We start from the raw sequence: 24,763 nt of genomic DNA on the forward strand, positions 1-24,763 counted from the left end.
GCATAGGGTTTCATAAATACTCAAATATAGGTTCCAGTTATAAAACTAACTCTCGGGATATCAAATTCCACCAAGCACAGTGGTGAAACCAAACCCGAGCACACTAGGTCACTTCCCCATGCTTAAAACCCTCAAAATCCCAAGTGTGAAACCAAGGGCTGCGGCCCCCAAAGCCTAGCCGCGGCCCTTCCCCAAAACAGAACCTCCTCCCTCACTGAACCACACACGCGCCGCGGCCCTTGCCTTGGGCGCCGTGGCGCGCCCCCTTGGCCGAGCCCCCTTGGCTTCCTTACATGCTAGGGCCGCAGCGCTCTAGAACAGAGCCGCGGCCCTCCTCTTTGAAACCAAATTTTACACCATTTCCAAGTCTGAAACCTCACCTTAAACCATCCCAAAAATCCCCAACTCTTAACCAATTAATCCCCAACTTCTTTAGCATGATCTAAACCACCTAACTCCCAAGAAAACATAGCCTAACACACTCCAATCTCCTCCTTTCAAAATCTGAAACCCAAGTGCTAAAACACACACAAACCAGCCATCAAGCTCAATGAAAAAACTCTAAACCAGGAGTAGGGACTCACCTTTGCTGTAGTATCACTTTGCCAAGCTGTGACCAAGCTAAGCTCCCAAGTTTCCCCTCTTAATTTTGCCTTAGAACATCACAACTAAACTTGTTTCAGCACTTAACTAACACCCAGCTAAACTCATAATTCAACCACAGAAAACATAGTTAGATGCTTACCTTAATCCCTGTTCTAGTGCTTGATAAATCCCTGAGCTAGACCTCCAAATTCTCACCACCAAACTCAGAAATCCCAGCTAATTTCCCTTGGTTTCCTTTGTGTTTTTCTTTGTATCTCCTTGAGCGTGAGAGAGAGAGAGAGAGAGAGAGAGAGAGCCTAAGTACTTAGTCGGTTTATTTTTCTTCTAAAGGCTTCCTTATGTCTAACTTATCTATTAAGTTAATCCCGAGGCTCGGGGTGCCGGAACCGTCCCCGAGGCCAAAATGGTAAATTCCCCCAATATTCCCGCCTAGACATTCTAACCTCAAATATATCTCCATATATTTATTTCCGTGTCCCGATAACCCAAATTACTATCCGCTATCTAAAAGTATCCCCGACTTCTCCAAAGTCTTATCTTAAACCCTCATTGTGACTTTTTCCACTATCTGGCCCTAGAATTGTCTTGAGTCGTGCTCAACGAACCTGTCCACATAATAATGTGGTTCTCACGCATATATCACATGTCATATTACCACATAATATAACCAATTATCATATAAACATTATTAGCCACATATATATATCAATTTACCCACATAATAATGTGGTCTCAACAATTTATCACACATATTCACATTTATGCCCTTACCGGCCAAACAGGGCCCGCACACTTATCCAATATCCATTTCATGTTTTCTTACCATTGATTCCCTTAACTTCCAATTATGCCTTCCCGGCACACTAATCAAGGCTCTTAAGCCTTATTAGTAATTTTGGGTCGTTACATAAATTCATGGTTCAAAGTTCACCGTAACTGTCTTGTGGTAACCAGGGCGTTACAACTTGGTATCAGAGTGTGCCAAGGTTTAGGGTTTCTATAGACTGGCTGGGCATGTACACTCATCACTGAAGTCAAGCTCGACTTATGGTTTGGTAATTATTTATGTGGTTATATATTTAACTGCTTAAATATTATAAATGCTTTACTTGTATACATGAGACACCATGCTAAACCTGATCCCTGAATATTGCATCTTCAGCAACATTGTGCTAATTAGTACTGATATTGCTGGCACACACTTATTAGTATTGTGGATTTTGAACTATTGTCTGATACATGCTAAGTGCTAAATGATATGATAATGTAGCTATTTGTATATTTGTATGACTGTGGAATATGATAATTATCTGCTTGTTCTTGGACCGTAAGGCGGCAAGAGGTTTAGTTATTACTACCTGATTAGCCTTATTGACTATTACAGCACAGTATAAGTTGATAAGAATGAATCCAGGACAGACAGATACATCAGCTGGCCAAGGTTATCAAGGCTAGAATAATAATCAAGGTCAGGAGAATGACCAGGGACAAATTACACAGCCAGCTTCTGCGAACTGGCAGCAGTTATTTAATGATCTGCAGGCTACAGTGTTGAGACAGGGAGAAGAACTCCGCCTCTTGAGACAACAACAGATTTCGGTAGTGGCCAGTGTATCCGAGGCACCTCCTGCATCGGTGCTAGCAGCTGAGCAGTTGCCTGAGGTTGGTAACAAATGGAAGCCTCTTTATGAAAGGTTTAGAAAGCAGCAACCTCCAGTTTTCGAAGGCAGTGCAAATCCTGCTAAAGCCGAGCAGTGGATGAGCATGATTACCACCATCTTGGACTTCATGAGGGTGATTGGTAATGAGAGGGTGGCCTGTGCCACATATATGTTTCGGGAGGATGCCCGAATTTGGTGGGAGGTTATATCCCATACCAGAAATGTTAATGTCCTGAGTTAGGAGGAGTTTCAGACCATGTTCAATGAGAAATACTACAATGATGCCATCAGGGCAGCAAAAGCTGATGAGTTCATCAAGTTACTTCAGGGAAGTTTATCAATGATTGAGTATGCCCTGAAGTTTGATCGATTGGCAAAGTTTTCCATGGAGTTGGTGCCCACTGATGGGACCAGGAGGGAGAGATTTCTCCAGGGGCTACAGCCTAGATTCGCCCGAGATGTGCGCATTACCACTGTGGCAGGGGTTACTACCTATGCACAGGTGGTCGAGAAGGCACTCACAGCTGAGAGTGCAAAGAACAAGATTTGGCGAGAGAATGCAGCCAGGAAAGAGTTTAGGAGAACAGGTTCTCCATTTATTGGTTCTGGTAGGGGTGGAGGCCCCAGTGATCAGAAGAGGAAGGTTCTGGACACCTTCCCAGTTCCAGGTCCTGATAGGCGACCCCGTGGTATTTCAATGGGTCGTCCAGGTGGTAATGAAGCCTGGAAGTCTTATCCTGAATTCCCTAGATGCAAGAGGCGTCATTTGGGAGAATGTAGGGCAAGGGTCTGCTTCTCATGTGGAGCAGTGGGTCATCATAGAAAGGATTGCCCTAAGGCAAGGAATGAAGAACCCAGGAAAGCAGACAACTCGGCCCTAGCTCGAGTGTTTGCATTGACACAAGCAGAAGCTGAGGCTTCTCCCTCAGTAGTTACAGGTCAGCTTCTTAGTGTTGTAACACCTTATAATGTATTGATTGATTCTGGTGCTACACATTCTTTTGTTGCTAGTAGAATTATTGATAGACTGTGTAGACCCTGTGATTTTTATATTGTGGGGTTTGGAACTTTGTTACCCACTGGGGAATTAGTGGTATCCAGGAGATGGGTCAGATCTTTGCCAGTGATAGTGGAGGGCAGAGAGTTGTCAGTGGATTTTATAGAGTTATTTATGACTGACTTCGACATGATTCTTGGTATGGACTGGTTAGTGAAGTATGGGGAAACCATTGATTGTAGAAGGAAGATGGTCACCTTTGAGCCTGAAGGTGAGGATCCTTTTGTGTTTGTTGGTACTGTGCATGGACCTCGCATACCTATGATTTCTGTATTAAGGGCTAGAAATCTACTGCAGGGAGGTTGCATTGGATTCTTAGCCAGTGTGGTTGACACCACTCAGGTCGTGCCAGTGAGACCAGAAGAGACCAGATTTGTCTGTGAATTCCTAGATGTATTTCCAGAAGATTTGCCAGGGTTGCCTCCACACAGAGAGATAGAATTCATGATAGAACTGGCACCAGGGACGGAGCCAGTGTCTAGAGCACCTTACAGAATGGCCCCAGCTGTGTTGAAAGAATTGAAAGTACAGTTGCAAGAGCTGTTGAATTTTAGTTTTATCAGACCTAGTTTCTCACCTTGGGGTGTGCCAATTCTGTTTGTAAATAAGAAAGACGGTTCTCTAAGGATGTGTATTGATTACAGAGAACTGAATAAGTTAACAATCAAGAACAAGTATCATTTGCCAAGGATAGATGATCTATTCGATTAGTTGCAAGGTAAGAAGGTATTCTCAAAGATTGACCTTCGTTCTGGTTATCATCAGTTGAGGGTCAAGGAGGGAGATATACCGAAGACTTCTTTTTGTACCAGGTATGTGCATTATTAGTTCTTAGTCATGTATTTTGGATTTACTAATGCCCCAGCTACTTTTATGGATCTGATGAACAGAGTGTTCAAGGATTATCTAGGCCAATTTGTGATCGTCTTCATCGATGATATTCTGGTTTATTCTCAGTCAGAGTCAGAGTATGAGAAGCATCTGAGGTTGGTTCTACAGAGACTGAGGGAACGCATACTATTTGCAAAATTCAAGAAATGTGAGTTCTGGTTATCTCATGTATCCTTTCTTGGGAAGATTGTCAGTAAGGAGGGGATTAAGGTAGATCCATCAAAGATTGAGGCAGTCAGAGATTGGCCAAGGCCAAAGAATGCTTCTGAGGTTAGAAGTTTCCTTAGATTGGCAGGTTATTATAGGTGTTTCATCGAAGGGTTCTCAAAGATTTCTACTTCATTGACTGAGCTGACACGCAAGAATTAGAAATTTGTGTGGTCAGAAAAGTGGGAGAACAACTTCGAGGAACTGAAGCAAAGGTTGATTACAGCTTTGATTCTGAGTCTTACAACAGAACAGGAGAAGTTTGTGATTTACTGCGATGCTTCACATCAAGGTTTGGGCTGTGTTTTGATGCAATCAGAGAAGGTAATTGCTTATGCCTCATGTCAGCTGAAGGAGTATGAAAAGAGACATCCCACTCATGATTTGGAGTTGGCGGCTGTGGTCTTTGCTTTAAAGGGATGGAGGCATTATCTTTATGGGGAGAAGTGTGGGATTTATACAGACCATAAGAGCTTGAAATACTTCTTCAGTCAGAAAGATTTGAATATGAGAAAAGGCGTTGGCTGGAGTTAGTAAAAGATTATGATTGTGAGATTTTGTATCATCCAAGAAAGGCCAACGTGGTAGCTGATGCTTTAAGCCGGAAGGGTCCGAGACAGATTTATAGTGCGAGGCTAATAGCTAGAGAGTTAGAAGATGATATGAACAGAGCTGGTATAGAGTTGCTGGTGGGCCAGTTGGCCAATATTACGCTATAGTCTACGCTGTTGGAAAGGATCAAGGAGGGTCAGTTGAGTGATCCACAGTTGATCAAGATCAGAGAGGATGTTTTGGCTGGAGCATCCAAAGATTATACAGTGTCTGATTTGGGCTTATTGAGATACAAGGGTCGGATATGTGTTTCGTTAGACACTGCTATGAGGCGAGATATTCTTGATGAATCTCATATTACACCTTACTCTTTGCATCCAAGAACCACGAAGATGTATCAGGATGTGAGATCGTTGTATTGGTGGCTAGGGATGAAGAGGGATGTAGTGGAATATGTGGCTAAGTGCTTGACATATCAGCAGGTCAAGGCTAAGCATCAGAGGCTGGCAGGGTTATTACAGCCTCTGGATATTCCAGAGTGGAAATGGGAGGACATCACGATGGATTTCGTGGTGGGGTTACCCAGGACTGTTGGTCAGCATGATTCTATCTGGGTTATAGTGGATCGCTATACCAAGTCAGCTCACTTCTTGCCAGTGAGGACTACATATACAGTTGATCAGTATGCAGATCTCTATGTGAGAGACATCGTGCGCCTCCATTGAGTGCTTAGGTCGATCGTGTCAGATCGGGACCCTACTTTTACTTCTAAGTTCTGGGGAAGTCTTCAGAAAGCCATGGGAACACAGTTGAAGTTCAATACTGCTTATCATCCCCAGACAGATGGGCAATTTGAGAGGACGATCCAGATATTGGAAGACATGCTGCGAGCATGTATGCTGGACTTTGGTGGATCTTGGAGTAAGTATCTACCTTTGATAGAGTTCTCCTACAATAACAGTTATCAGTCTACCATTGGAGTTGCACCTTATGAGATGTTGTATGGTAGGAAATGCAGATCTCCCATTCATTGGGATGAGACAGGTGAAAGGAGATACTTGGGTCCTGAGGCAGTTCAGAGGACCAGTGAAGCCATTGAAAAGATTAGAGCTCGGATTCTCACTTCTCAGAGTAGACAGAAGAGCTATGCAAATCCCAAGCGCAGAAACGTGGAGTTCCAAGTGGGAGACTACGTCTTTCTTAGAGTCTCGCCATGGAAAGGGGTGAGAAGGTTTGGGAAGAAGGGTAAGTTGAGCCCTAGGTTTGTAGGTCAATTTGAGATCCTGGAGAGGATTGGTCAGGTGTCTTACAGATTAGCCTTGCCTCTGGCATTGTCAGCTGTGCATAACGTGTTTCATGTTTCAGCTCTTCGGAGGTGTGTATCTGATGTGACTCATGTGTTGAGCTATGAAGATCTGGAGCTCGAGGCAGATCTCTCCTATGAGGAACAACCAGTCCAGATACTTGACAGGAAGGACAAGGTCCTCAGGAATAAGACGATACCTTTGGTTAAGGTATTGTGGAGGAATAGGAAGGTCGAGGAAGCGACCCCGGAGCTGAAGTCAGATATGCGGAGTCAGTATCCCGAGCTGTGCAGGTAAATTTCGAGGACGAAATTTCTGTAAGGAGGGGATAGTTGTAATGTCCCAAAATCCCTAATGTGGTTTAATGGTTGGATTAGTAGGCTGGGAGGGCCATAAATGATTTATTATGCCATTAAACTATTATATGCATGTTTATATGAATTTTATTATAATATAATGTTAAATGCATGCATGTGGGTCCACATTTCATGACAAGGGTATTTTGGTAATTTGGCCTGTTGAGGGCGTAATTGTATATTTGTATGCATGTCGGTGATTTATTATTGAGGCCACATTATAATGTGGATTTGTTCGAGCTATTCGGCATGAGACGATCTTTTAGTATAAATTAGCGGTTTAGCCATAACAGGATTAAGTTCGAGGCTCGGGGTGAGTCTCAAGATATTTTGATGATTAAAGCGTTGCTGGGAATTAAAGGGTAATGGAATATGAATTATTGGTATTTGAGAATATCGAGAATAGCGGGAATTGGAGGGTGTTAATTATGATTAACGAAATAGGTGGGAAATGACAGTTTTACCCTTGGGAGCCTTTAGAAACCTTTATTTGACCTAGGGGCATTTTAGTATTTTCACCCCTAGGATTGATATAAGCCATTGAAGCTGTAGAACTTGCAAGAAACAGAGTATCAAATCACCTCTCCTGTACACCATCTCTCCTCCTTCTTCCTTTCAATTTTTGAACCCCAATTTGAAGAAACAAGCTAGGAATCAAAGGTTGGAGCTTAGAAACTTGGTTCATCCATTGAAGAGGACTCAAATCCCACTTAAGGTAAGAATTCATCCGTGAATTTTTGTTGTACTCTGTTTTTCCTTATGGTTTTTTAGTTGAAGAATTTGAGGTGTCTAGTTCGGAATCAATGGAAGTTTTTGAGTAGGGTTGATTGGGTTTTGATAAGGTTGTGATATGAATGTAGTTTAGGGGTTGAATTTGATGTTTGGGTGATGTTTGGGATTGGTTTGCAAGCATAGTTTTCAGGGGAAGTTGCAAGGAAGGAAACCAGAAAAAATTCTGGTCTGCAGATGGCGCCCTAGTGCCATTCTTGGTGCCCCAGCGCTAGGCAGGGCAAAGAGTTGGGCCTCTCTGACTTGGGACAGCGCCCCAACGCCACCTACCAGCGCCCCAGCACTGGTCCATTTTCCAAGAAGCCTATTTTAGGGCTCGGGATGACTTTTAAGGCTCGGGGATTGGTTCCTTTACCCTGTTTGGGTGGATTGGGAATCCTTAGAGTGCGTGATTGATCCCGGGAGTGAGGTTTTAGATTGTGAACCTCTTATTGATTTACTTTATTAATGGATTAAAATTGGTTGTGACTAGGTGACCGCTAAGGAACTAAAGGGCAGATCGTTCTCAAGGGTCGTTCTTGTATTATTTCTCACTCGAACCCGAGGTAAGAAAAATGCACCCCTATATGTGACACGCGTGAGGCATGTTGGTTGCTAAATGTGGACATTGATCGCATATTAAATGCTTAGAAACTCTTTCTTACTTGTGTATGGCACTGACTAATCAGAATCGGCACTGGTCGTGTGTTACTGACCTAAGAGTCAGAAACGGCATAAGCGTCAAGAACGTAGAGCCGATAAAAGATTAGATCTAATCGACATCGGCATTGAATGACTCATATGTGGTATTAATGCTGGTCCGACCTTAAGTTTGATGAACATTGTAAGCGCTTGTCTAGTCTATGACTAGTTACTCAAAGCCAGGGCCAAAGGCCTAGGTGACTGTTTGTCACATGGCCAAGGGAGCGGAATCCCACAGTTGTGACTCTATGGTCACTCGGTAGGTTTATGTTGGTGACTATTCATCAGATACCTACCTCGTTTAAGCTAGTGAAATTATCACTTATCTGTAAAGGGTACAAAGCCCACCTTAGTGACTTTTACAACTGTCACTTCTCTATTTTGGACTAAAAGTCCTGAATGATTATTATGATCATTGTTGATATTATATTCATGCAGTATTGAGTTTTCTTGCTGGGCTTTGGCTCATGGGTGCTATGTGGTGCAGGTAAAGGGAAGGAAAAGCTCACCCATCCTTGAGTGGAGAGCTTAGGTGGCGATGTGTACATATGCGGCCGCTTGACCACCACGGCCAAGGAGTTCTCAGGGGAACTATGGGGTTTACCCTATTTTTGCCGTTTAGATCGGCGGGTTGCAAATTTTATAAAGTAATGACCGTTTTGCATTGTAAATAACTTGTAAACGTTTTTATGGGCCCATGAACAATTTTATGTTTTAAATAAAATATATCATTTCCTTTTGATTGGTTTTCCACCTTAACCTATTAATAACACCTAGAAGCACGTTTTTAACCAAAGAACTCGGTTAGCGAGTTAAATTCATGGTTCGAAGTTCACCGTAACTGTCTTGGGGTAACTAGGGCGTTACAGGGCATATCAATTTGTCTTAATTTATTCTATTTGTAACTCCTCATTTTTCTTGCACCTATTAGAAACTATATCGGGGTGGTGAAATATATTTGAAATATTATTTTGATTAATAATATATGCTTAAGAAGCAAATTTCATGTTGTTAATGTTAACCATTCTGTAAATTGTGCAGTTTTGGTCAAACCGAGAATTTCGGTCTCAGACCGTAATTGAAACCCTAATCGAGTAAATTTTCGGATAAATTATATTGGAAGTGAATAATTTTGGAAAAATATTAATGGGCATAAAATTATTGGTGTAGAAATCTTTAAAAGTGTATAATTCCATAAAATATAAAAAATAGGAGTGTGACAACATATATTAAATGGAAAGACACATTTAATTTAATTACACTAAGTTAAGAATTTAATTTGGTGACGTAAGAAAATTTTGGGATAAATTACCACTTTGACAATTAATTTAGGGGTAAATAATGAAAATGGGATTAAGAGCATAATTAATAAATTAATTAGGTGTTTTTAGGATTAAGTGGCCGGTAAAGTAAAGGAAAATTTGATCTTTTTGCAAGTTTTAAGGTCTAGGTATAAAAGGAAAAACTTAAGCTTATACTCTCATTTTTCTCTACATTTTCTCTCTCAAGGAGAATTCTCTCCACCTTCTCTCTAGACTTGGCCGAAACCCAAACTATATCTCTTCGAAATTTTTCTTTCAAATCTCACTCATCTCTCCTAAACTCTATCATCTCACCCTTTTTCTTTAAAATAGCCCTAGATTTCCTTTTACTTTATCATCTTCTTTTCGGTAGCACACTTCCTGGGATAATTTCCTAGGAGGTCACCCATCACCAAATTGCTCCAGGTCAAGCACACTTAACTTTGGAGTTCTCAAGTGATGGGCTACCGAAAAGAAGATGCATGTTGTTGATATAGGTATTACCCATCAATGAATTTAAGCCTTCTTCAACTGTGTAGTCCCATACCTACACAGCCTTAGAATCATCACACTTGACCTTCCCCAGGCGATGTGGGATTGCACAGCTTTACCCGGTCTTTCCCCCTACGGATCGCGGGATACTGACTGTGACAATCACCCCCCTTAGGAGTCCGACGTCCCCGTCGACCACACTTCCGGCTAGGTCAAGGCTCTGATGCCATTTCTAACGCCCCACGCCACTATGGCTGCTTCCTGGAATGACGAATGGCCCTATAAACCAACACGAGTCTTTCCAACGTGCTTTGTCCTCACTTGCACGCTTCCTGGGAATACTTCCCAGGAGGTCACCCATCTTGAGATTATTCCAGGTGAAGCACGCTTAACTTTGGAGTTCTCAAGTAATGGGCTACCGAAAAGAAGATGCATCTTGTTGGCATAGGTAGTACCCTTCAATCCATTTAAGCCCTCTTCAACTATGTAGTCCCATACCTACACAGTCTTAGAATCATCACACTTGACCTTCCCCAGGCGGTGTGGGATTGCACAGCTTTTACCCGGTCTTTCCCCTTATGGATCACAGAATTCTAATTATCACATGGCTGGTCTAGCTTCCCTTTTCCCTTACTTGTACCCCATAGCACCCATGAGCCAAAACTCAGTAAGAAAACTTAAACATGATCATAAGCAGTTAATAAAATATTACAGAATCATAATTATCATGCCTAGCAGTAATAAACCTAGTCGTGCATGCATTCAATTCAGATAAGTGACTATAGAGTCACACTGGGGCCCGTTACCCTAAGATAAGTGATTGTATTATTACCCTGGGGCCCATTGCCTTATCCTCTATATAACCAGCCTTAGACCTGGCCAAGCGTACCTGTCACTTTATTTTCTAAGCGACCATAGGGACGATCAAATGTATACCACACTCCTGGATAGGCTTAACCATATCAGCCTGTGCTCAATGCGCTATTGCCTCCCTTAACTTACAAGTTAAGCCTTTCAGCCTGCGCTCATCGTGCTATTGCGTCCATTGACTCATAAGTCAAGCATTTCAATCAAATAAAACAGATAAGCATACATTATATATTACAAGTACCCACAACATAATTAACATGTCTAATAAAACTATCTAAGCATGGTCTTAACCATCTTCAATAACCAGGGCAAACCCTAATCACATATTGAGTGTAGCTCTTTTATCTCTGGTCCAAGCACTAGATAAATAAAAACGACCTCGAGCACAATCATGTCCAAAGCCCTAGCGGTAACCTAGTCACAACAATAAATAATATCCTCATTATGATTCAATCCCATAAAACAACTCTGGGACCAATCCCGTGCTCTCAAGACCTCCTATTCCACTCAACGGGGTGGTGGAATCGTCCCCCCAGCCCCCTAGTTCTTCCCAGGCACTAAAAATGCGGCTTGCAGAAATTGACATAGGGCAGGGGCGCCCAAACTAGTCACAGATTTCCCAAGAACTCCCTTGCATAGTGCAGGGGTGCCCAAGCAAGTCAGAGAGACCCCTAAGACCTCCCTTGCTTAGCGCAGGGGCGCCACCTTGCAAACCCATAATTTCTTAATTCCATCTGTGTTTTCTCCGAGCTCAACTAATCAAAACTTACCCCAAGTTCCAACCACAACAATAAATGTGTCTCGAAACCAACATAATACAACTTAAGTATCACAGTAACACAAAAAACTAACCCAAACTCTCACTAAAACTCAAAACCTAAATCTTGAGCTTCAAAGCTCAAGAACACCTCTAGAACACAAGAAACTCAAGAAAAGCTTCAGAAATTTACCTTGTCTATGGAATTTCAAAATTTCCCCCACCTTTGATGATCCTTCCTAGCTCCCAATCTTCCCAAGAGAGCCCAAATTCCATAATGATTTTCCTTGCAGCTCCTAATCTTCACTTGTTGTTTTAACTCCCAAACCCCTCCAAAGAGTCAACCAAGAGAGGCAGAGAGAGAGAGAGAGAGAGAGAGAGAGAGAGAGAGAGAGAGAGAGAGAGAGAGAGACGTGAATGAGCTAGAGGGCTCAAACATTGGCAAACATGACTCAGTCCAAGGGTCAAAATGACCAATTTACCCTCACCCAAGCAAATTTCCCTTTAACAAAACAAAGGGCATTTTGGTCTTTTCCCGAGATTCCCACTAATCTCAAATATTACTCTAATTTCCCAATTAAATCCATTACACCCAAATACTCATCAGATAATTTCCCATAACTCGATAAACCCCGGTAATGTATTAAATTACCAAAATATCCCTAGGCTCACCCCGAGCCGGGTATTTAATCCCGTTGTGACGTTTCCACTAACTTGCTCACTAGGATCGTCTCGTGCCGAGTAACCCCAATATATCCACATAATAATGTGGTCTCAATCAAAAATCACATATATTTACAAATATACCCTCAATGAGTCAAAATTATAAAAATACCCTTTTAATAAGAAACGAGCCTACACACATATTTAATACACTTAAACATGCACAAACAGTCATATCATAATATAGCTCATGTAACTTACATAATCATACATATATAATCACAGAATACACATAATGTCCATTTGTGCCCTCCAAGCACACTAATCAAGGCATTAAGCCTAATTAGCAAATTTAGGATGTTACATTCTAGGACACTAGCGCGGTCGCGCTAGATCACTAGAATCTCAAAACGAGCCCAGAAAGTTCATGTTCTTCCCCAAATGAAATTTGTGATTTTTCCATCAAACCTATACCCAACAAATTTTTTACACAAAATAAACCTCAATATAACTAGTATAACCCACAAACAACATTAATATATCATTCAATCATCAAATACACACAAAAAATCACCAATTGGCAACTATGAGTTCTAACTTACATCCTTGCCCCTAAAATCTGAATTTCAAAATTCAAATGATTTTAATCCAAATTTAAGCCTCAATTCATTAGTCTATACAATTCCTATCATCATTATATACACTTATACAACTTAGGGTAACAAATTATCAAAATCAAACTCAAATTTTTTGCAAAAACCCATGAAGAACACAAGTTGAACTACAAGAAAAGGAAGAATAAGAGAGAAGTCCTATACCTCTTGCTACAAAATTTCGAGTACCTAACTGGTTATGGAGTCTCCAAAAGCTTGTAATCCCACTTGACAACTTGTATCCTTCCCAAAAATCCTCAAATAAAAGATTTTGACTTAACATTGAGCCTTGTGGTGAGTAAGTTGAAAAGAAACTTTAGAAAATGTAAGAGGGAGAATGAGTAACGTGAAAATGGTGGCTACCAACCAAACTTAGTCATATTTCACTAATCCTATCGTCAAAAAACCATTTTACCCTTTTCATCCAATTGCCTTCTAAACTATACCCAAGGGTATTTTAGTCATTTACCTATAATTACCACAAACCTCAAAAAACACCACAAATTCTCAATTTAACAACTAATCCCTGAAACATAGATATTCTACCAATTAATTCCATCTTATCAATAACCCCAAAATACTTGATATTCTTAAAACACCCCTTGGTCCAACCCGAGTCATGTATTTATCCCCGTTGTGATTTTCTGCTAAAATTGCTTGAAAGGAAACACTCATGCTGAATATCACAAATATATCCACATAACAATGTGGTCTCAAGCATATAACACATAAAAATTACAATTATACCGTCAACGGGTCAAAATTATGAAAGAGCTCATTTTAACAAAAGTGGGTCTTTATACACATTTAATACACATAATCATGCATACTCAATTATATAAAAATATAATTCACATAATTATCTCACGTGTCCTCCTGACACGCTAATCAAAGTACTTAATCTTATTAGGAGTTTTGGGACACTATAATTTTGGCTCACTTCAAGACTTTAAAGCCTATTTGTAAATGTTTTTAATGTGTGCACACATTTTTTTTGAAAGTTTTCTTTTATGTACAGATTTTTGAGACATTAAATAAATGGAAATTGTATAATTTCTACAAAGTTTTCTATTGATATAGTATGGGTTCGATACACTATCAATCTCTATCAAAATGACTTTAAATCACTATTCCTTATCTTTTATTGAATAAAAGCTAACTAAATCCTCAATATAGTTTAAATCTATTTATTAAAGGGTAGGTAACCATTTGGTACCCTGTGTTTTTATAAAGGACGTGGTGGATTATGTGGCCAAGTGTTTAACCTGTCAGCAGGTGAAGGCTGAACATCAAAGGCCAGCAGGGTTGCTGCAGCCTTTAGGGATTCTAGAGTGAAAGTGGGAGGATATCATCATGGACTTCGTGGTTGGATTGCCGATGACAGTGAGGAAACATGATTCTGTGTTGGTGATTGTGGATAGATACACTAAATCAGCCAACTTTTTGCTTGTTAGAACAACTTATACGGTGGAGCAGTACACTGAGATGTATGTAAAGGAGATTGTGCGACTCCATGAGGCTCCTAGGTCGTTAGTATCAGACAGGGACCCCACCTTCACCTCTAAGTTTTGGGAGATCCTGCAGAAGGCTATGGGCATGCAGTTACGATTCAGTAACGCCTATCATCTGTAGACGATTAAGATACTAGAGGATATGTTGCGGGCCTGTGTGCTGAACTTTGGGAGATCTTGGAGTAAGTATCTCCCTTTGATTAAGTTTTCTTATAATAACAACTATCAGAAAACTATCGGAGTGGCTCCATATGAAATGTTGTATGGGAAGAAGTGCAGAACACCCATTCGTTGGGATGAGACGAGTGAGCGGAATTATTTAGGTCCAGAGGCCGTTCAGAGGACTAATGAGGCATTTGAATAGATTAGAGCTCAGATTATCGCCTTCTAGAGTAGACAGAAGAGTTACACAGACCTGAAACGCAAAAGTTTAGAGTTTCACGTCATTGATCATGTGTTTCTTAGAGTTTCTCTTTTGAGAGGAGTGAAACGGTTTGGAGTGAAAGACAAGTTAAGTCCTAGGTTTGTTGGCCCCTTTGAGATTCGGGAATGGGTTGGAGAGGTGGCTTACAGATTTTCTTTGCCCCCAACTTTATCAGGGGTTCACAACATATTTCATGTGTCCATGCTCTGAAAGTACACGTCAGATTCTACACATGTGTTGATTTATGAACGTTAGGATTAATGCCCTAAAAGCATGTAAAGACATTTTATTGGTTTTAAATAAAAGTACAATTTTATTATATTTGAATGTTATAATTATTGTTTGAATTAATTATAGAATAATATCAAGAAAATTCTCTATTCATTCATAAGAATATGATCTTATATTAGTATGAGAGAATTAAGATCATAAATAATGAATAAAATAGTCAGTAACATATTAAAGTAAGGAATCTTTAATGAATGGTACTTGTACGGTTTGCTAAGCATACGAGATACAAGTAATCTAGATTCGGATTACTGATGTTGATAGACATCTTAGTAAAGGTGTTGTATATAATAGATATTATATATGACAGGACCGATGAGAATTAATTATCTTTATAAACTTGTCATTTGACATAAAGATTTAATTTTTATCATAATAGATAATCATTTGTAGATCAGTCTAAATCCTGAGTATTCATGAACTCCTATTTATGTTTATTGGATCTTTTGATTTACTCGTTAAGGTCTCTTAGAATAATAAGGCTAATGACTTTTGTTTTGGAGATTCAATATCTTGTATGGCTGAGAACATGAATTACAATATTGGAATCCATTCTTTACTGACAGATCGAATATTGGTTCCCTTAAGGGTTGATTCTGGAACTGAATAGTTATTGAGCTCAACTCTATAATTAGATTATAGATTAATTATTCGCAAGTGAATTAATGGTACTTATGGACCAAGAGGTAATTAGAAAGTTAAAATGGTAATTTTGAACAGCTCTAATTAAAGAACCAATAATGGAGGACATAACTACATATATTGATTATATCAATGGACTAACAGAGAAAACTGTGTAAATATAATTCTATAAATACTTAGAGTGCAATATCATATTTATAGTGGAGGAATCATGGAATTAATAAATAAGATTATTAGATTAAAGAGTTTAATTAATAATCTGGTTTGTTGGAGCTTCCAATTATAGGTTCATGGTCCCTAGATCACCTTTGTCCTACACTTTCAGGGTAAGGATGTCAAAAGAAAGATTTGTAAAGAGAAAGGACTATATTGCAAATGAATTAATTTTCCAAAGCAAGGAAATAATTATGTGATAATTATGGGTAATTGATTAATTGTGAATTAATTAATTATTTGACTATATAGTTTTTATTTTGAAAATACTATAGGTTAAAATTAATATCAATCTTGTTTGGATTAATATAAAGAGAAAGAATAATAAATATCTTATTTATAATAAGATATTTATTTAATTTAAAACTGATATTTTAAGATAAAATTAATTTTGAATTAACTGATATTTATATTGGGATAAATATATTATCTTAAAAGTTGTTTAATAAACAAATAAGAAAATTAGGAAAACCCTAATAGGGATGGGCGACACACACTGTAATGTACAGTGTGTGGCGCCTAACATAGGGATATTTATCCCTTATATTTGAATTTTGAATTTCAAATAAGTTTGTTTTTGTCAGTTATTTAATTATTCTTTTTAAAAATGATTTAAATAAAAAAAATATATTCATTTTTAATTTGAATTATATTTTAATTAAATAAAGATTATTTAATTAGACTAAAGATCTTTGTAAGTCTGATAGTACGTAACATTCAGAATAAGGCTTGATTATTATTTTTTTGAAAAATAAAAATATAGACTCTCTCTCTCTCTAAAGCGATAATTTTCTCTAAACCTGAAAACTATTCTAAACCTTCTATTTGTCAAAACTCTCTAGATCTCATGTGTTGAGTACATCTAGGGAGTGTGAGACCTCAAAACACTGGATAGGAGGATCGTTGATTTATACAAAAAGACCAAATGACACTTGATAGGCTACAAGAGGTAATCCATGCTGTATTTGTATGTGATTTATATTTATATATGTGTATGATCTTGGCTGGTATTAATATTTATTAAAATGGGTCCATATATTCTACTGCGTACCTTTGAATTGATCATTTATTACAACCAATTGGTACCAGAGCAGTCTATACATACATATATATATATATATTAAATACTGTGTGGGTTTCTTGCATTTGTTATATGTATGTTGATATGTATATTGAATGAATGGATATGTTTTCTGAATGTATGGTTGGATGATGGATCATTAATTATATGGCTATGCTGGGTTAGGATTTTTTTTGTTTTTCTAGAACATGTGTAAGCCATAAAGGGCATAGGATTTTTGTAAATTTATTTGAGAAATATGTATTTTAAAAATCTGTACACAAGAGATGAGGAGGACCCAAGCCATGCACCTAAGAGGCACACGGCACGAACCCCTGCTCACCCTCACGCACACGTAGGCCCGAGCCTCCTGCAGCCGCGCGCCAGACGCAGCCCCAAACCCACGCCTCCCAATGCGCACCCTGTGCCCCTGCGCTCGCACACCCGCCTGCCTCCATGCCTACTGCGCCCGTGCGCCAAGCTCCTGGTCGAGCCCTTACACGCCAGCCAGCCACCCCACCCGAGCCCTTGGCTATTTGTGCTACCGGACCTAGGGCACCATCTTGGTGCCCAAAACCCTAATTCCTAAGTTTTTTAAAATATATTTTATTTAATTATCTTATTTTATTTTATTAGAAAATAAAATATCTCTTATTTGGTTAAGATATTTTAATATCTTAAGTTTAAATAATTATTTGAATTTGATTATTTAAATTCAACTAAATTAAAAAGATGACATAAATGGTTATTTAATTAAATAAATTAATTAGAAAATTTGTTTCTAATTAATAAGTTGGGCAAAACAAATATCCTAAAGATTAGCAAGAAAGCCTAAAGGAGAGGATGAGCATTCTTGGAGAGTCTTGAAAGCTACATAGGCTTAGATTACAATTTTATTTCTAATGTTTCAAAGAATTGTAGATCTTAGAAATAGCCATTAGTACTCGGTTCATCATTTATTATTTATTTATTGTATTTATTTAAATAAATATTCATTGATGTTTGATTGATAACATGATCATGCATTAGTCAATTACATGCCATTCATGAATCCCCACACAATTTCTCATTAATCACACATCTTTTAGAAACATGATTATCTAGGATTTTCCTATTTGTTTATATGAATTGTTTTGGAGAAACCAATTGCATGTAAACTACTAAGTATTAAATTAGTTAAAATATGGTAACTCACACCATAATTAAGGCAATAGATTTTATAGGCCTTTAAGATAACCAACTTTATGTAAAAAAGTGTTTTGTAAAGTTAGATGAATGTAATGAGTAATTATTTAGATCACATTAATTATAGAAACAAGCTCTTTTATAATTATGAATTTTTAATTAATTACATTCATAGGGTTATTAATAAACTAGTAATTAATTTGGAATTAATTGGATAGTTTAATAAAACACATTTAATATAAAATAGTAAGTGGGAGAAGGTGAACATCTCAATGTGACCTATGGTCTCCATTATTAGTACAACACCGTGAGATATGAATATGGCGTCGAGGCGGCTTTGTTTCCCTCCCCCCTAAGGAAGGTTTCTAGACATATTAATACCAAGGTTGGCTTCTTACGAAGATAGGAGGAATTGATGTATTTCAGGCTTGACCGGCCCAAAGGCGACACTCTCTAAGTTAAGTCATGAATTTAGAAATAATTGGTTACACTTACAAAGATGTAATTAAACTTTGCGGTGGATAATTGCATCTTGACCAAACCAGCGGTACTTTATATTTAAAAGAGAAAATAAAGAGTTATTTTAAATTTTAAATTATAAAGATAAGAATGTCTTATAAGCTATCTAAATTTAACTTGACCGATCCTAAGGTGGTACTTTATTTGTTGGGGAGTTTTATCGTGGAAAAGTAAATATTAATTTATGTGTTTTAATTGTTGCATTCATGCATCATGTTTACTTTCCAAAACATTGACATTTTTTCATATGATAATATTATTGTTTTTTATTTATTTCTATAATGTCGAACGGTGGCAATCCAATAAATGCTTTACTGTCACTTGAAAAACTTAATGGTGATACTTTTATAAGACATAAATCAAATCTAAATCTTATGTTACGCTGTGAGAACAACAAATTTGTCTTGACTGAGGAATGTCCTGAAGAGCCTGCTGCCACTGCCCCGAAGAATGTTCGGGACAAGTATGATGTCTAGATTCAATCCAATAATAAGGCAAAGTGTTAAATGCTTGTGAGCATGAATCATGTTCTAAGAACAAAGCATGAAACCATGGAAATTGCATTTGAGATAATTGATTATCTGCAGGCCATGTTTAGGCAACAATTTGATCAAAGTAGACATGAGGCAACTAGAACCTACATGACTACTAAGAGGAAGAAATGTGTTTTTGTACGTGAACATGTTTTACACATGATTAATGTGATGCATGATGCAGAAATACATGGGGCCATCATTGATGAGCAGACACAAGTAAGCATCAGTAGGAATCACTCACTCCTACCTTTTCTGCATTCACCACCAACTATATTATGAATAAGTTGGAATTCAACATGACCCAGCTATTGAATGAACTACTGACATTTGTGTCTCTTAACAAATCCATTACAAAAGAGAATGAAGCAAATGTGGTAGAGGAGAAACCTTCAAACTCTGAGGAGAAATGAAAGAAGAGAAAGAATAACAATGATAAGGACAAAGGAAAGGGCAAAAAGTCCAATAAAGGCAAGAAGGCACCAAAAGCCAAGGAGAACAAAAACGAAAACTTCTCCAAGAAGAAAGAACCAAACGGAAAATGTTTCCACTGTGGAGTTGAAGGTCAATGGAAGAGAAACTTGAAGAAGTATCTCTCTGAGATGAAAAAGAAAGGTAAAGATGATTTACTTGTACTTGAAGCTTGTGTAGTGGAAGTCGATATGTCATCCTGGGTTTTAGATTTAGGAGCCACTAACCATGTTTGTTCTTCCATACAGATACTTGAGTCATCAAAGGAGCTGACAGATGGAAAGGTGACCATGCGAGTTTGAAGTGGAGCGCTCGTTTCAGCAAGAGCAATGGGAACAATCCGTTTAAATTTTGGGAACAATTATTTAGTTTTGAACAATGTTTATTTTATTCCTAGATTTTCTAGAAACATAGTTTCTTTATCTATGTTGCATGAACAATTTTTTATATTTCTTTTAGTAATAATGTGATTGTTATTTCAAAGAATGGTTTCAAAATATATCAAGCAGGGCATAATAACAGACTGTATATGCTCAAACCAAATGAACAAACGCTCAATAATTGAAAATTATATAAAGTAGCAAAACAGCAAGGTAACAAATGACAAAAAGTTTCAAACGAGGATGACACATATCTTTGGCATCTTAGACTTGGTCATATAGGTCTAGATAGGATAAATTGGTTAACAAAGGATGTACCTTTGAGAGAACTAAGAGTTGGAACTCTTCCAGTTTGTGAATCTTGTCTAGAAGGAAATATGACCAAGTATCATCTCTCAGCAAAAGGCAATAGAGCCAACGAACCTGTGGAGCTTGTACACAACGATGTCTGTGGTCAAATCAATGTATACACAAGAGGTGGGTATGAGTATTTCATCACTTTTATTGGAGATTACTCAAGGTATCGTCATACTTATCTAATGCTTAGGAAATCTGAAACCTTTTGGTAAGTTTCAAGAATTTAAAGCTAAGGCTAAGAAGCAGTTAGGTAAGACTCTAAAGACACTTCGATCTGATCGAGGTGGAAAATACTTGGATTTAGAATTCAAAGATTTCTTGCTGGAACATGGTATTCTATCCCAATTCACAGCACCAGGAACGCCACAACAAAATGGTGTTTCCTAAAGAAGAAACAGGACCTTGTTGGACATGGTCAGGTCTATGTTAAGCTACTCTTTAATTCCTCTCTTATTCTGGGGATATGAACTTCAAACAGTGACATACATTTTGAATGTAGCCCCATCTAAGACCATTAGCAAAATGCCACTGGAACTATGGAATGGAAACAAACCTAGTTTGCACCATTTCTGCATTTGGGACTGTCCTACTCATGTTCTTAGACCTAAATCAGGGAAACTTGAATCAAGGTCGGAAGTGTTCATTTTTTTGGCTATGCTCCAGAAACAAGAGTTGGTTATTTCTATAGTCCCATGGATCAAAAGGTATTTGTTTCCACAAATGCGACCTTCCTTTAACATGACTATATGAATATCTATAAACCTCAGAGCAAGGTAGTATTGGAGGAACTCGCAGCTGATAAGATTCCATCACAATCATCCTGATCATTAAATGATAAATGAAAAACTGAGGAAACCATGATTCTTGTAAAAGAAATGTCGGTGCAACATCGCAATGGGAGGATTGTGAGACAACCTGTTCACTACGAACATGATGCAATGTCCTTGTTTTTGATACAGACAAGGACGACCCATTAACCTTTAAAATGGCAATGGATGATCCTAAAAAGGAGAAATGGAAAGAACCCATGAGCCAACAAATGGAATCGACGTATTCCAATTCTATCTGGGAACTTATGGATCTACCTGAAGATGTCAAGCCCATAGGGTGTAAGTGGATATACAAGAAGAAAATAGGTGTAGATGGGAAAGTAGAGACTTTCAAAGCGAGGCTTGTAGCCAAAGGTTACATTGAGAGAAAAGGTGTTGATTATGAAGAATTATTTTCTCCTGTGGCCATGCTCAAATCCATTCGTATCCTCTTATCCATAGCAGCTGCCAATGATTATGAGATATGGAAAATGGGCATGAAGATAACATTTCTGAATGGCTATCTTGATGAAAGTATCTCTATGGTACAACCAGAAGGGTTCATAAAGAAAGGGGAAGATCAAAAGGTGTGCAAGTTGCTGTAATCCATTTATGGATTAAAGCAAGCATCTAGATCTTGGAATATCACTTTTGATGAAACAATTAAAACATATGGCTTCGAACAGAATGTCTACGAAGCATGTGTATCTAAATACATCAAAGGAAAAGTGGTGGTTTTCTTAGTTCTCTACGTTGATGAAATTTTGCTCATTGGGAAAATTGTAGAGACATTGTCAAACGTAAAGAAGAGGTTAGCTGAAAAGTTCCAAATGAAAGATTTGGGCGAGGCGAGCTATGTTCTGGGAATCCAAATCCTAAGGGATAGGAAGAACAATCTCTTGGCACTTTCTCAAGCTAATTATATAGATAAGGTGCTTGAAAGATTCTTTATGGAGAATTCCAAGAAACGTCAATTACCGACCAGACATGGAATTGCTCTCTCCAAGGAACAATTTCCCAAGACACCTCAGGAGGAAGATGATATGAGAAAGTATCCCTATGCTTCAGCAGTTGGGAGTTTGATGTATGTTATGTTGTGTACTAGGCCCGACATATGTTATGCTTTTGGGATTGTAAGTCGCTATCAATCAAATCCTGGTTTGGAACACTAGCTTGTAGTAAAGCACATTCTCAAGTATCTTAGGAGAATGAGAGACTATATGATGGTATAGTCAGGGAGTGAGCTAAACCCTACTAGATACACTGATTTTGATTTCCAAACAAACAAAGATAGTCAAAAATTGACATCTGGGTCAGTGTTAACTCTTAGTGGAGGAGCTATTGTCTGGAGAAGCATGAAATAATCCAGCATAGTTGATTCAACCGTGGAAGTCGAATACATAACAACTTGTGAAGTAGCTGAGGAGGCGATTTGGTTGAGGAAGTTCTACATTGATCTGGAAGTTGTTCCAGATATGGATAAGCCACTAATCATGTACTGTGACAACAGTGGAACATCTGCTAATTCCAAAGAACTGAGAAGCCATGAGAGAAGGAAGCATATAGAAAGGAAATACCGTCTGGTAAGAGAGATTGTACACCGATGTGATGTGACTGTTATGAAGATAGCGTCGGAACAGAACCTGGCTGACCCGTTAACCAAGACACTTCCTGCAAAGTCGTTCAGGGGTCACATGCACAATATGGGATTAAGGGAGATGCCTCACTTACTTTGAGGGGAAGTGGGAGATTTTGAGGATTAATGCCCTAAAAGCATGTAAAGACATTTTATTGGTTTTAAATAAAAGTACAATTTTCTTATATTTGAATGTTATAATTATTGTTTCAATTAATTATATAATAATATTAAGAAAATTACCTATTCATTAATGAGAATATGATCCTGTATTAGTACGAGAGAATTAAGATCATATATAATGAATAAAATAGTCAAACATATTAAAGTAAGGAATCTTTAACGAATGGTTACTAGTACGGTTTGCTAAGCATACAAGATGCAAGTAATCTAGAATCGGATTACTGATGTGGATAGACATCTTAGTAAAGGTGTTGTATATAATAGATATTATATATGACAGGACCGATGAGAATTAATTATCTTTATAAACTTGCCATTTGATGTAGAGATTTAATTCTTATCATAATAAATGATAATTTGTAGATCAGTCTAAATCCCTAGTATTCATGAACTCCTGTTTATGTTTATTGGATCTTTTGATTCACTCATTAAGGTCTCTTAGAATAATTAGGCTAATGACTTTTGTTTTTGAGATTCAATATCATGGATGGTTGGGAACATGAATTACAATATTGGAGTCCATGCTTTCCTAACAGATCGAATATTGATTACCTTAAGGGTTGATTCTGGAACTGAATAGTTATTGACTTCAAATCTATAACTAGATTATATATTAATTAGCTAGTGAATTAATGGTACTTAAGGATCAAAAGTTAATTAGAAGGGTAAAATGATTGGAGCAGCTCTAATTAACGAACCAATAATGGAGGACAAAACTACACATATTGATTATATCAATTGACTACTAGAGAAAACTATGTAAATATAATTCTATAAATACTTAGAGTTCAATTCTATATTTACAGTGGAGTAATCATGGAATTAATAAATAAGGTCATTAGATTATAGAGTTTAATTAATAATCTAGTTTATTGGAGCTTCGTATTATAGGTCAATCGTCCCTAGATCACCTTAGCCCTACACTCTCAAGGGTAAGGGTGTCAAAAGAAAGATTTATAAAGAGAAATGACTAAATTGCAAAGGAATAAATTTTCTAGGGTAAGGAAATAATTATGTGATAATTATGGGTAATTGATTAATTGTGAATTAATTAATCATTTAACTATATATTTTTATTTTGATAAACTATAGATTAAAATTAATATTAATCTTGTTTGGATTACTATAAAGAGAGAGAGAGTAATAAATATATTATTTATAATATGATATTTATTTATATAATTTAAAACTGATATTTTAAGATAAAGTTAATTTTGAATTAAATGATATTTATATTGGGATAAATATATTTTCTTTAAAGTTGATTAAATAAACAAATGAGAAAATTAGGAATACCCTAATAGGGCTGGGCGACACACACTGTACAATACAATGTGTGGCGCCTAACTCAGGGATATTTATCCCTGAGATTTGAATTTTATATTTCAAATAAGTTTGTTTAATCAGTTATTCAATTATTCTTTTTAAATATGATTTAAATAAATTATTCAATGAACAAAAAATCTAATAAGTTTTAATTTGAATTATATTTTCATTAAATAAAGATTATTTAATTAGATTAAATATCTTTATAAGTCGGATAGTGCGTAACATTTAGAATAAGGCTTGATTATTATTTTTTTGAAAAATAAAAATATAGACTCTCTCTCTAAAGCGATAGTTTTCTCTAAACCTGAAAACTATTCTAAACCTTCTCTCTGTCAAACCTCTCTAGATCTCATGTGTTGAGTACATCTAGGGAGTCACATAAA

This window comes from Humulus lupulus, chromosome 5 (genome assembly GCF_963169125.1).
Source record: "Humulus lupulus chromosome 5, drHumLupu1.1, whole genome shotgun sequence".
Taxonomy (NCBI): domain Eukaryota; kingdom Viridiplantae; phylum Streptophyta; class Magnoliopsida; order Rosales; family Cannabaceae; genus Humulus; species Humulus lupulus.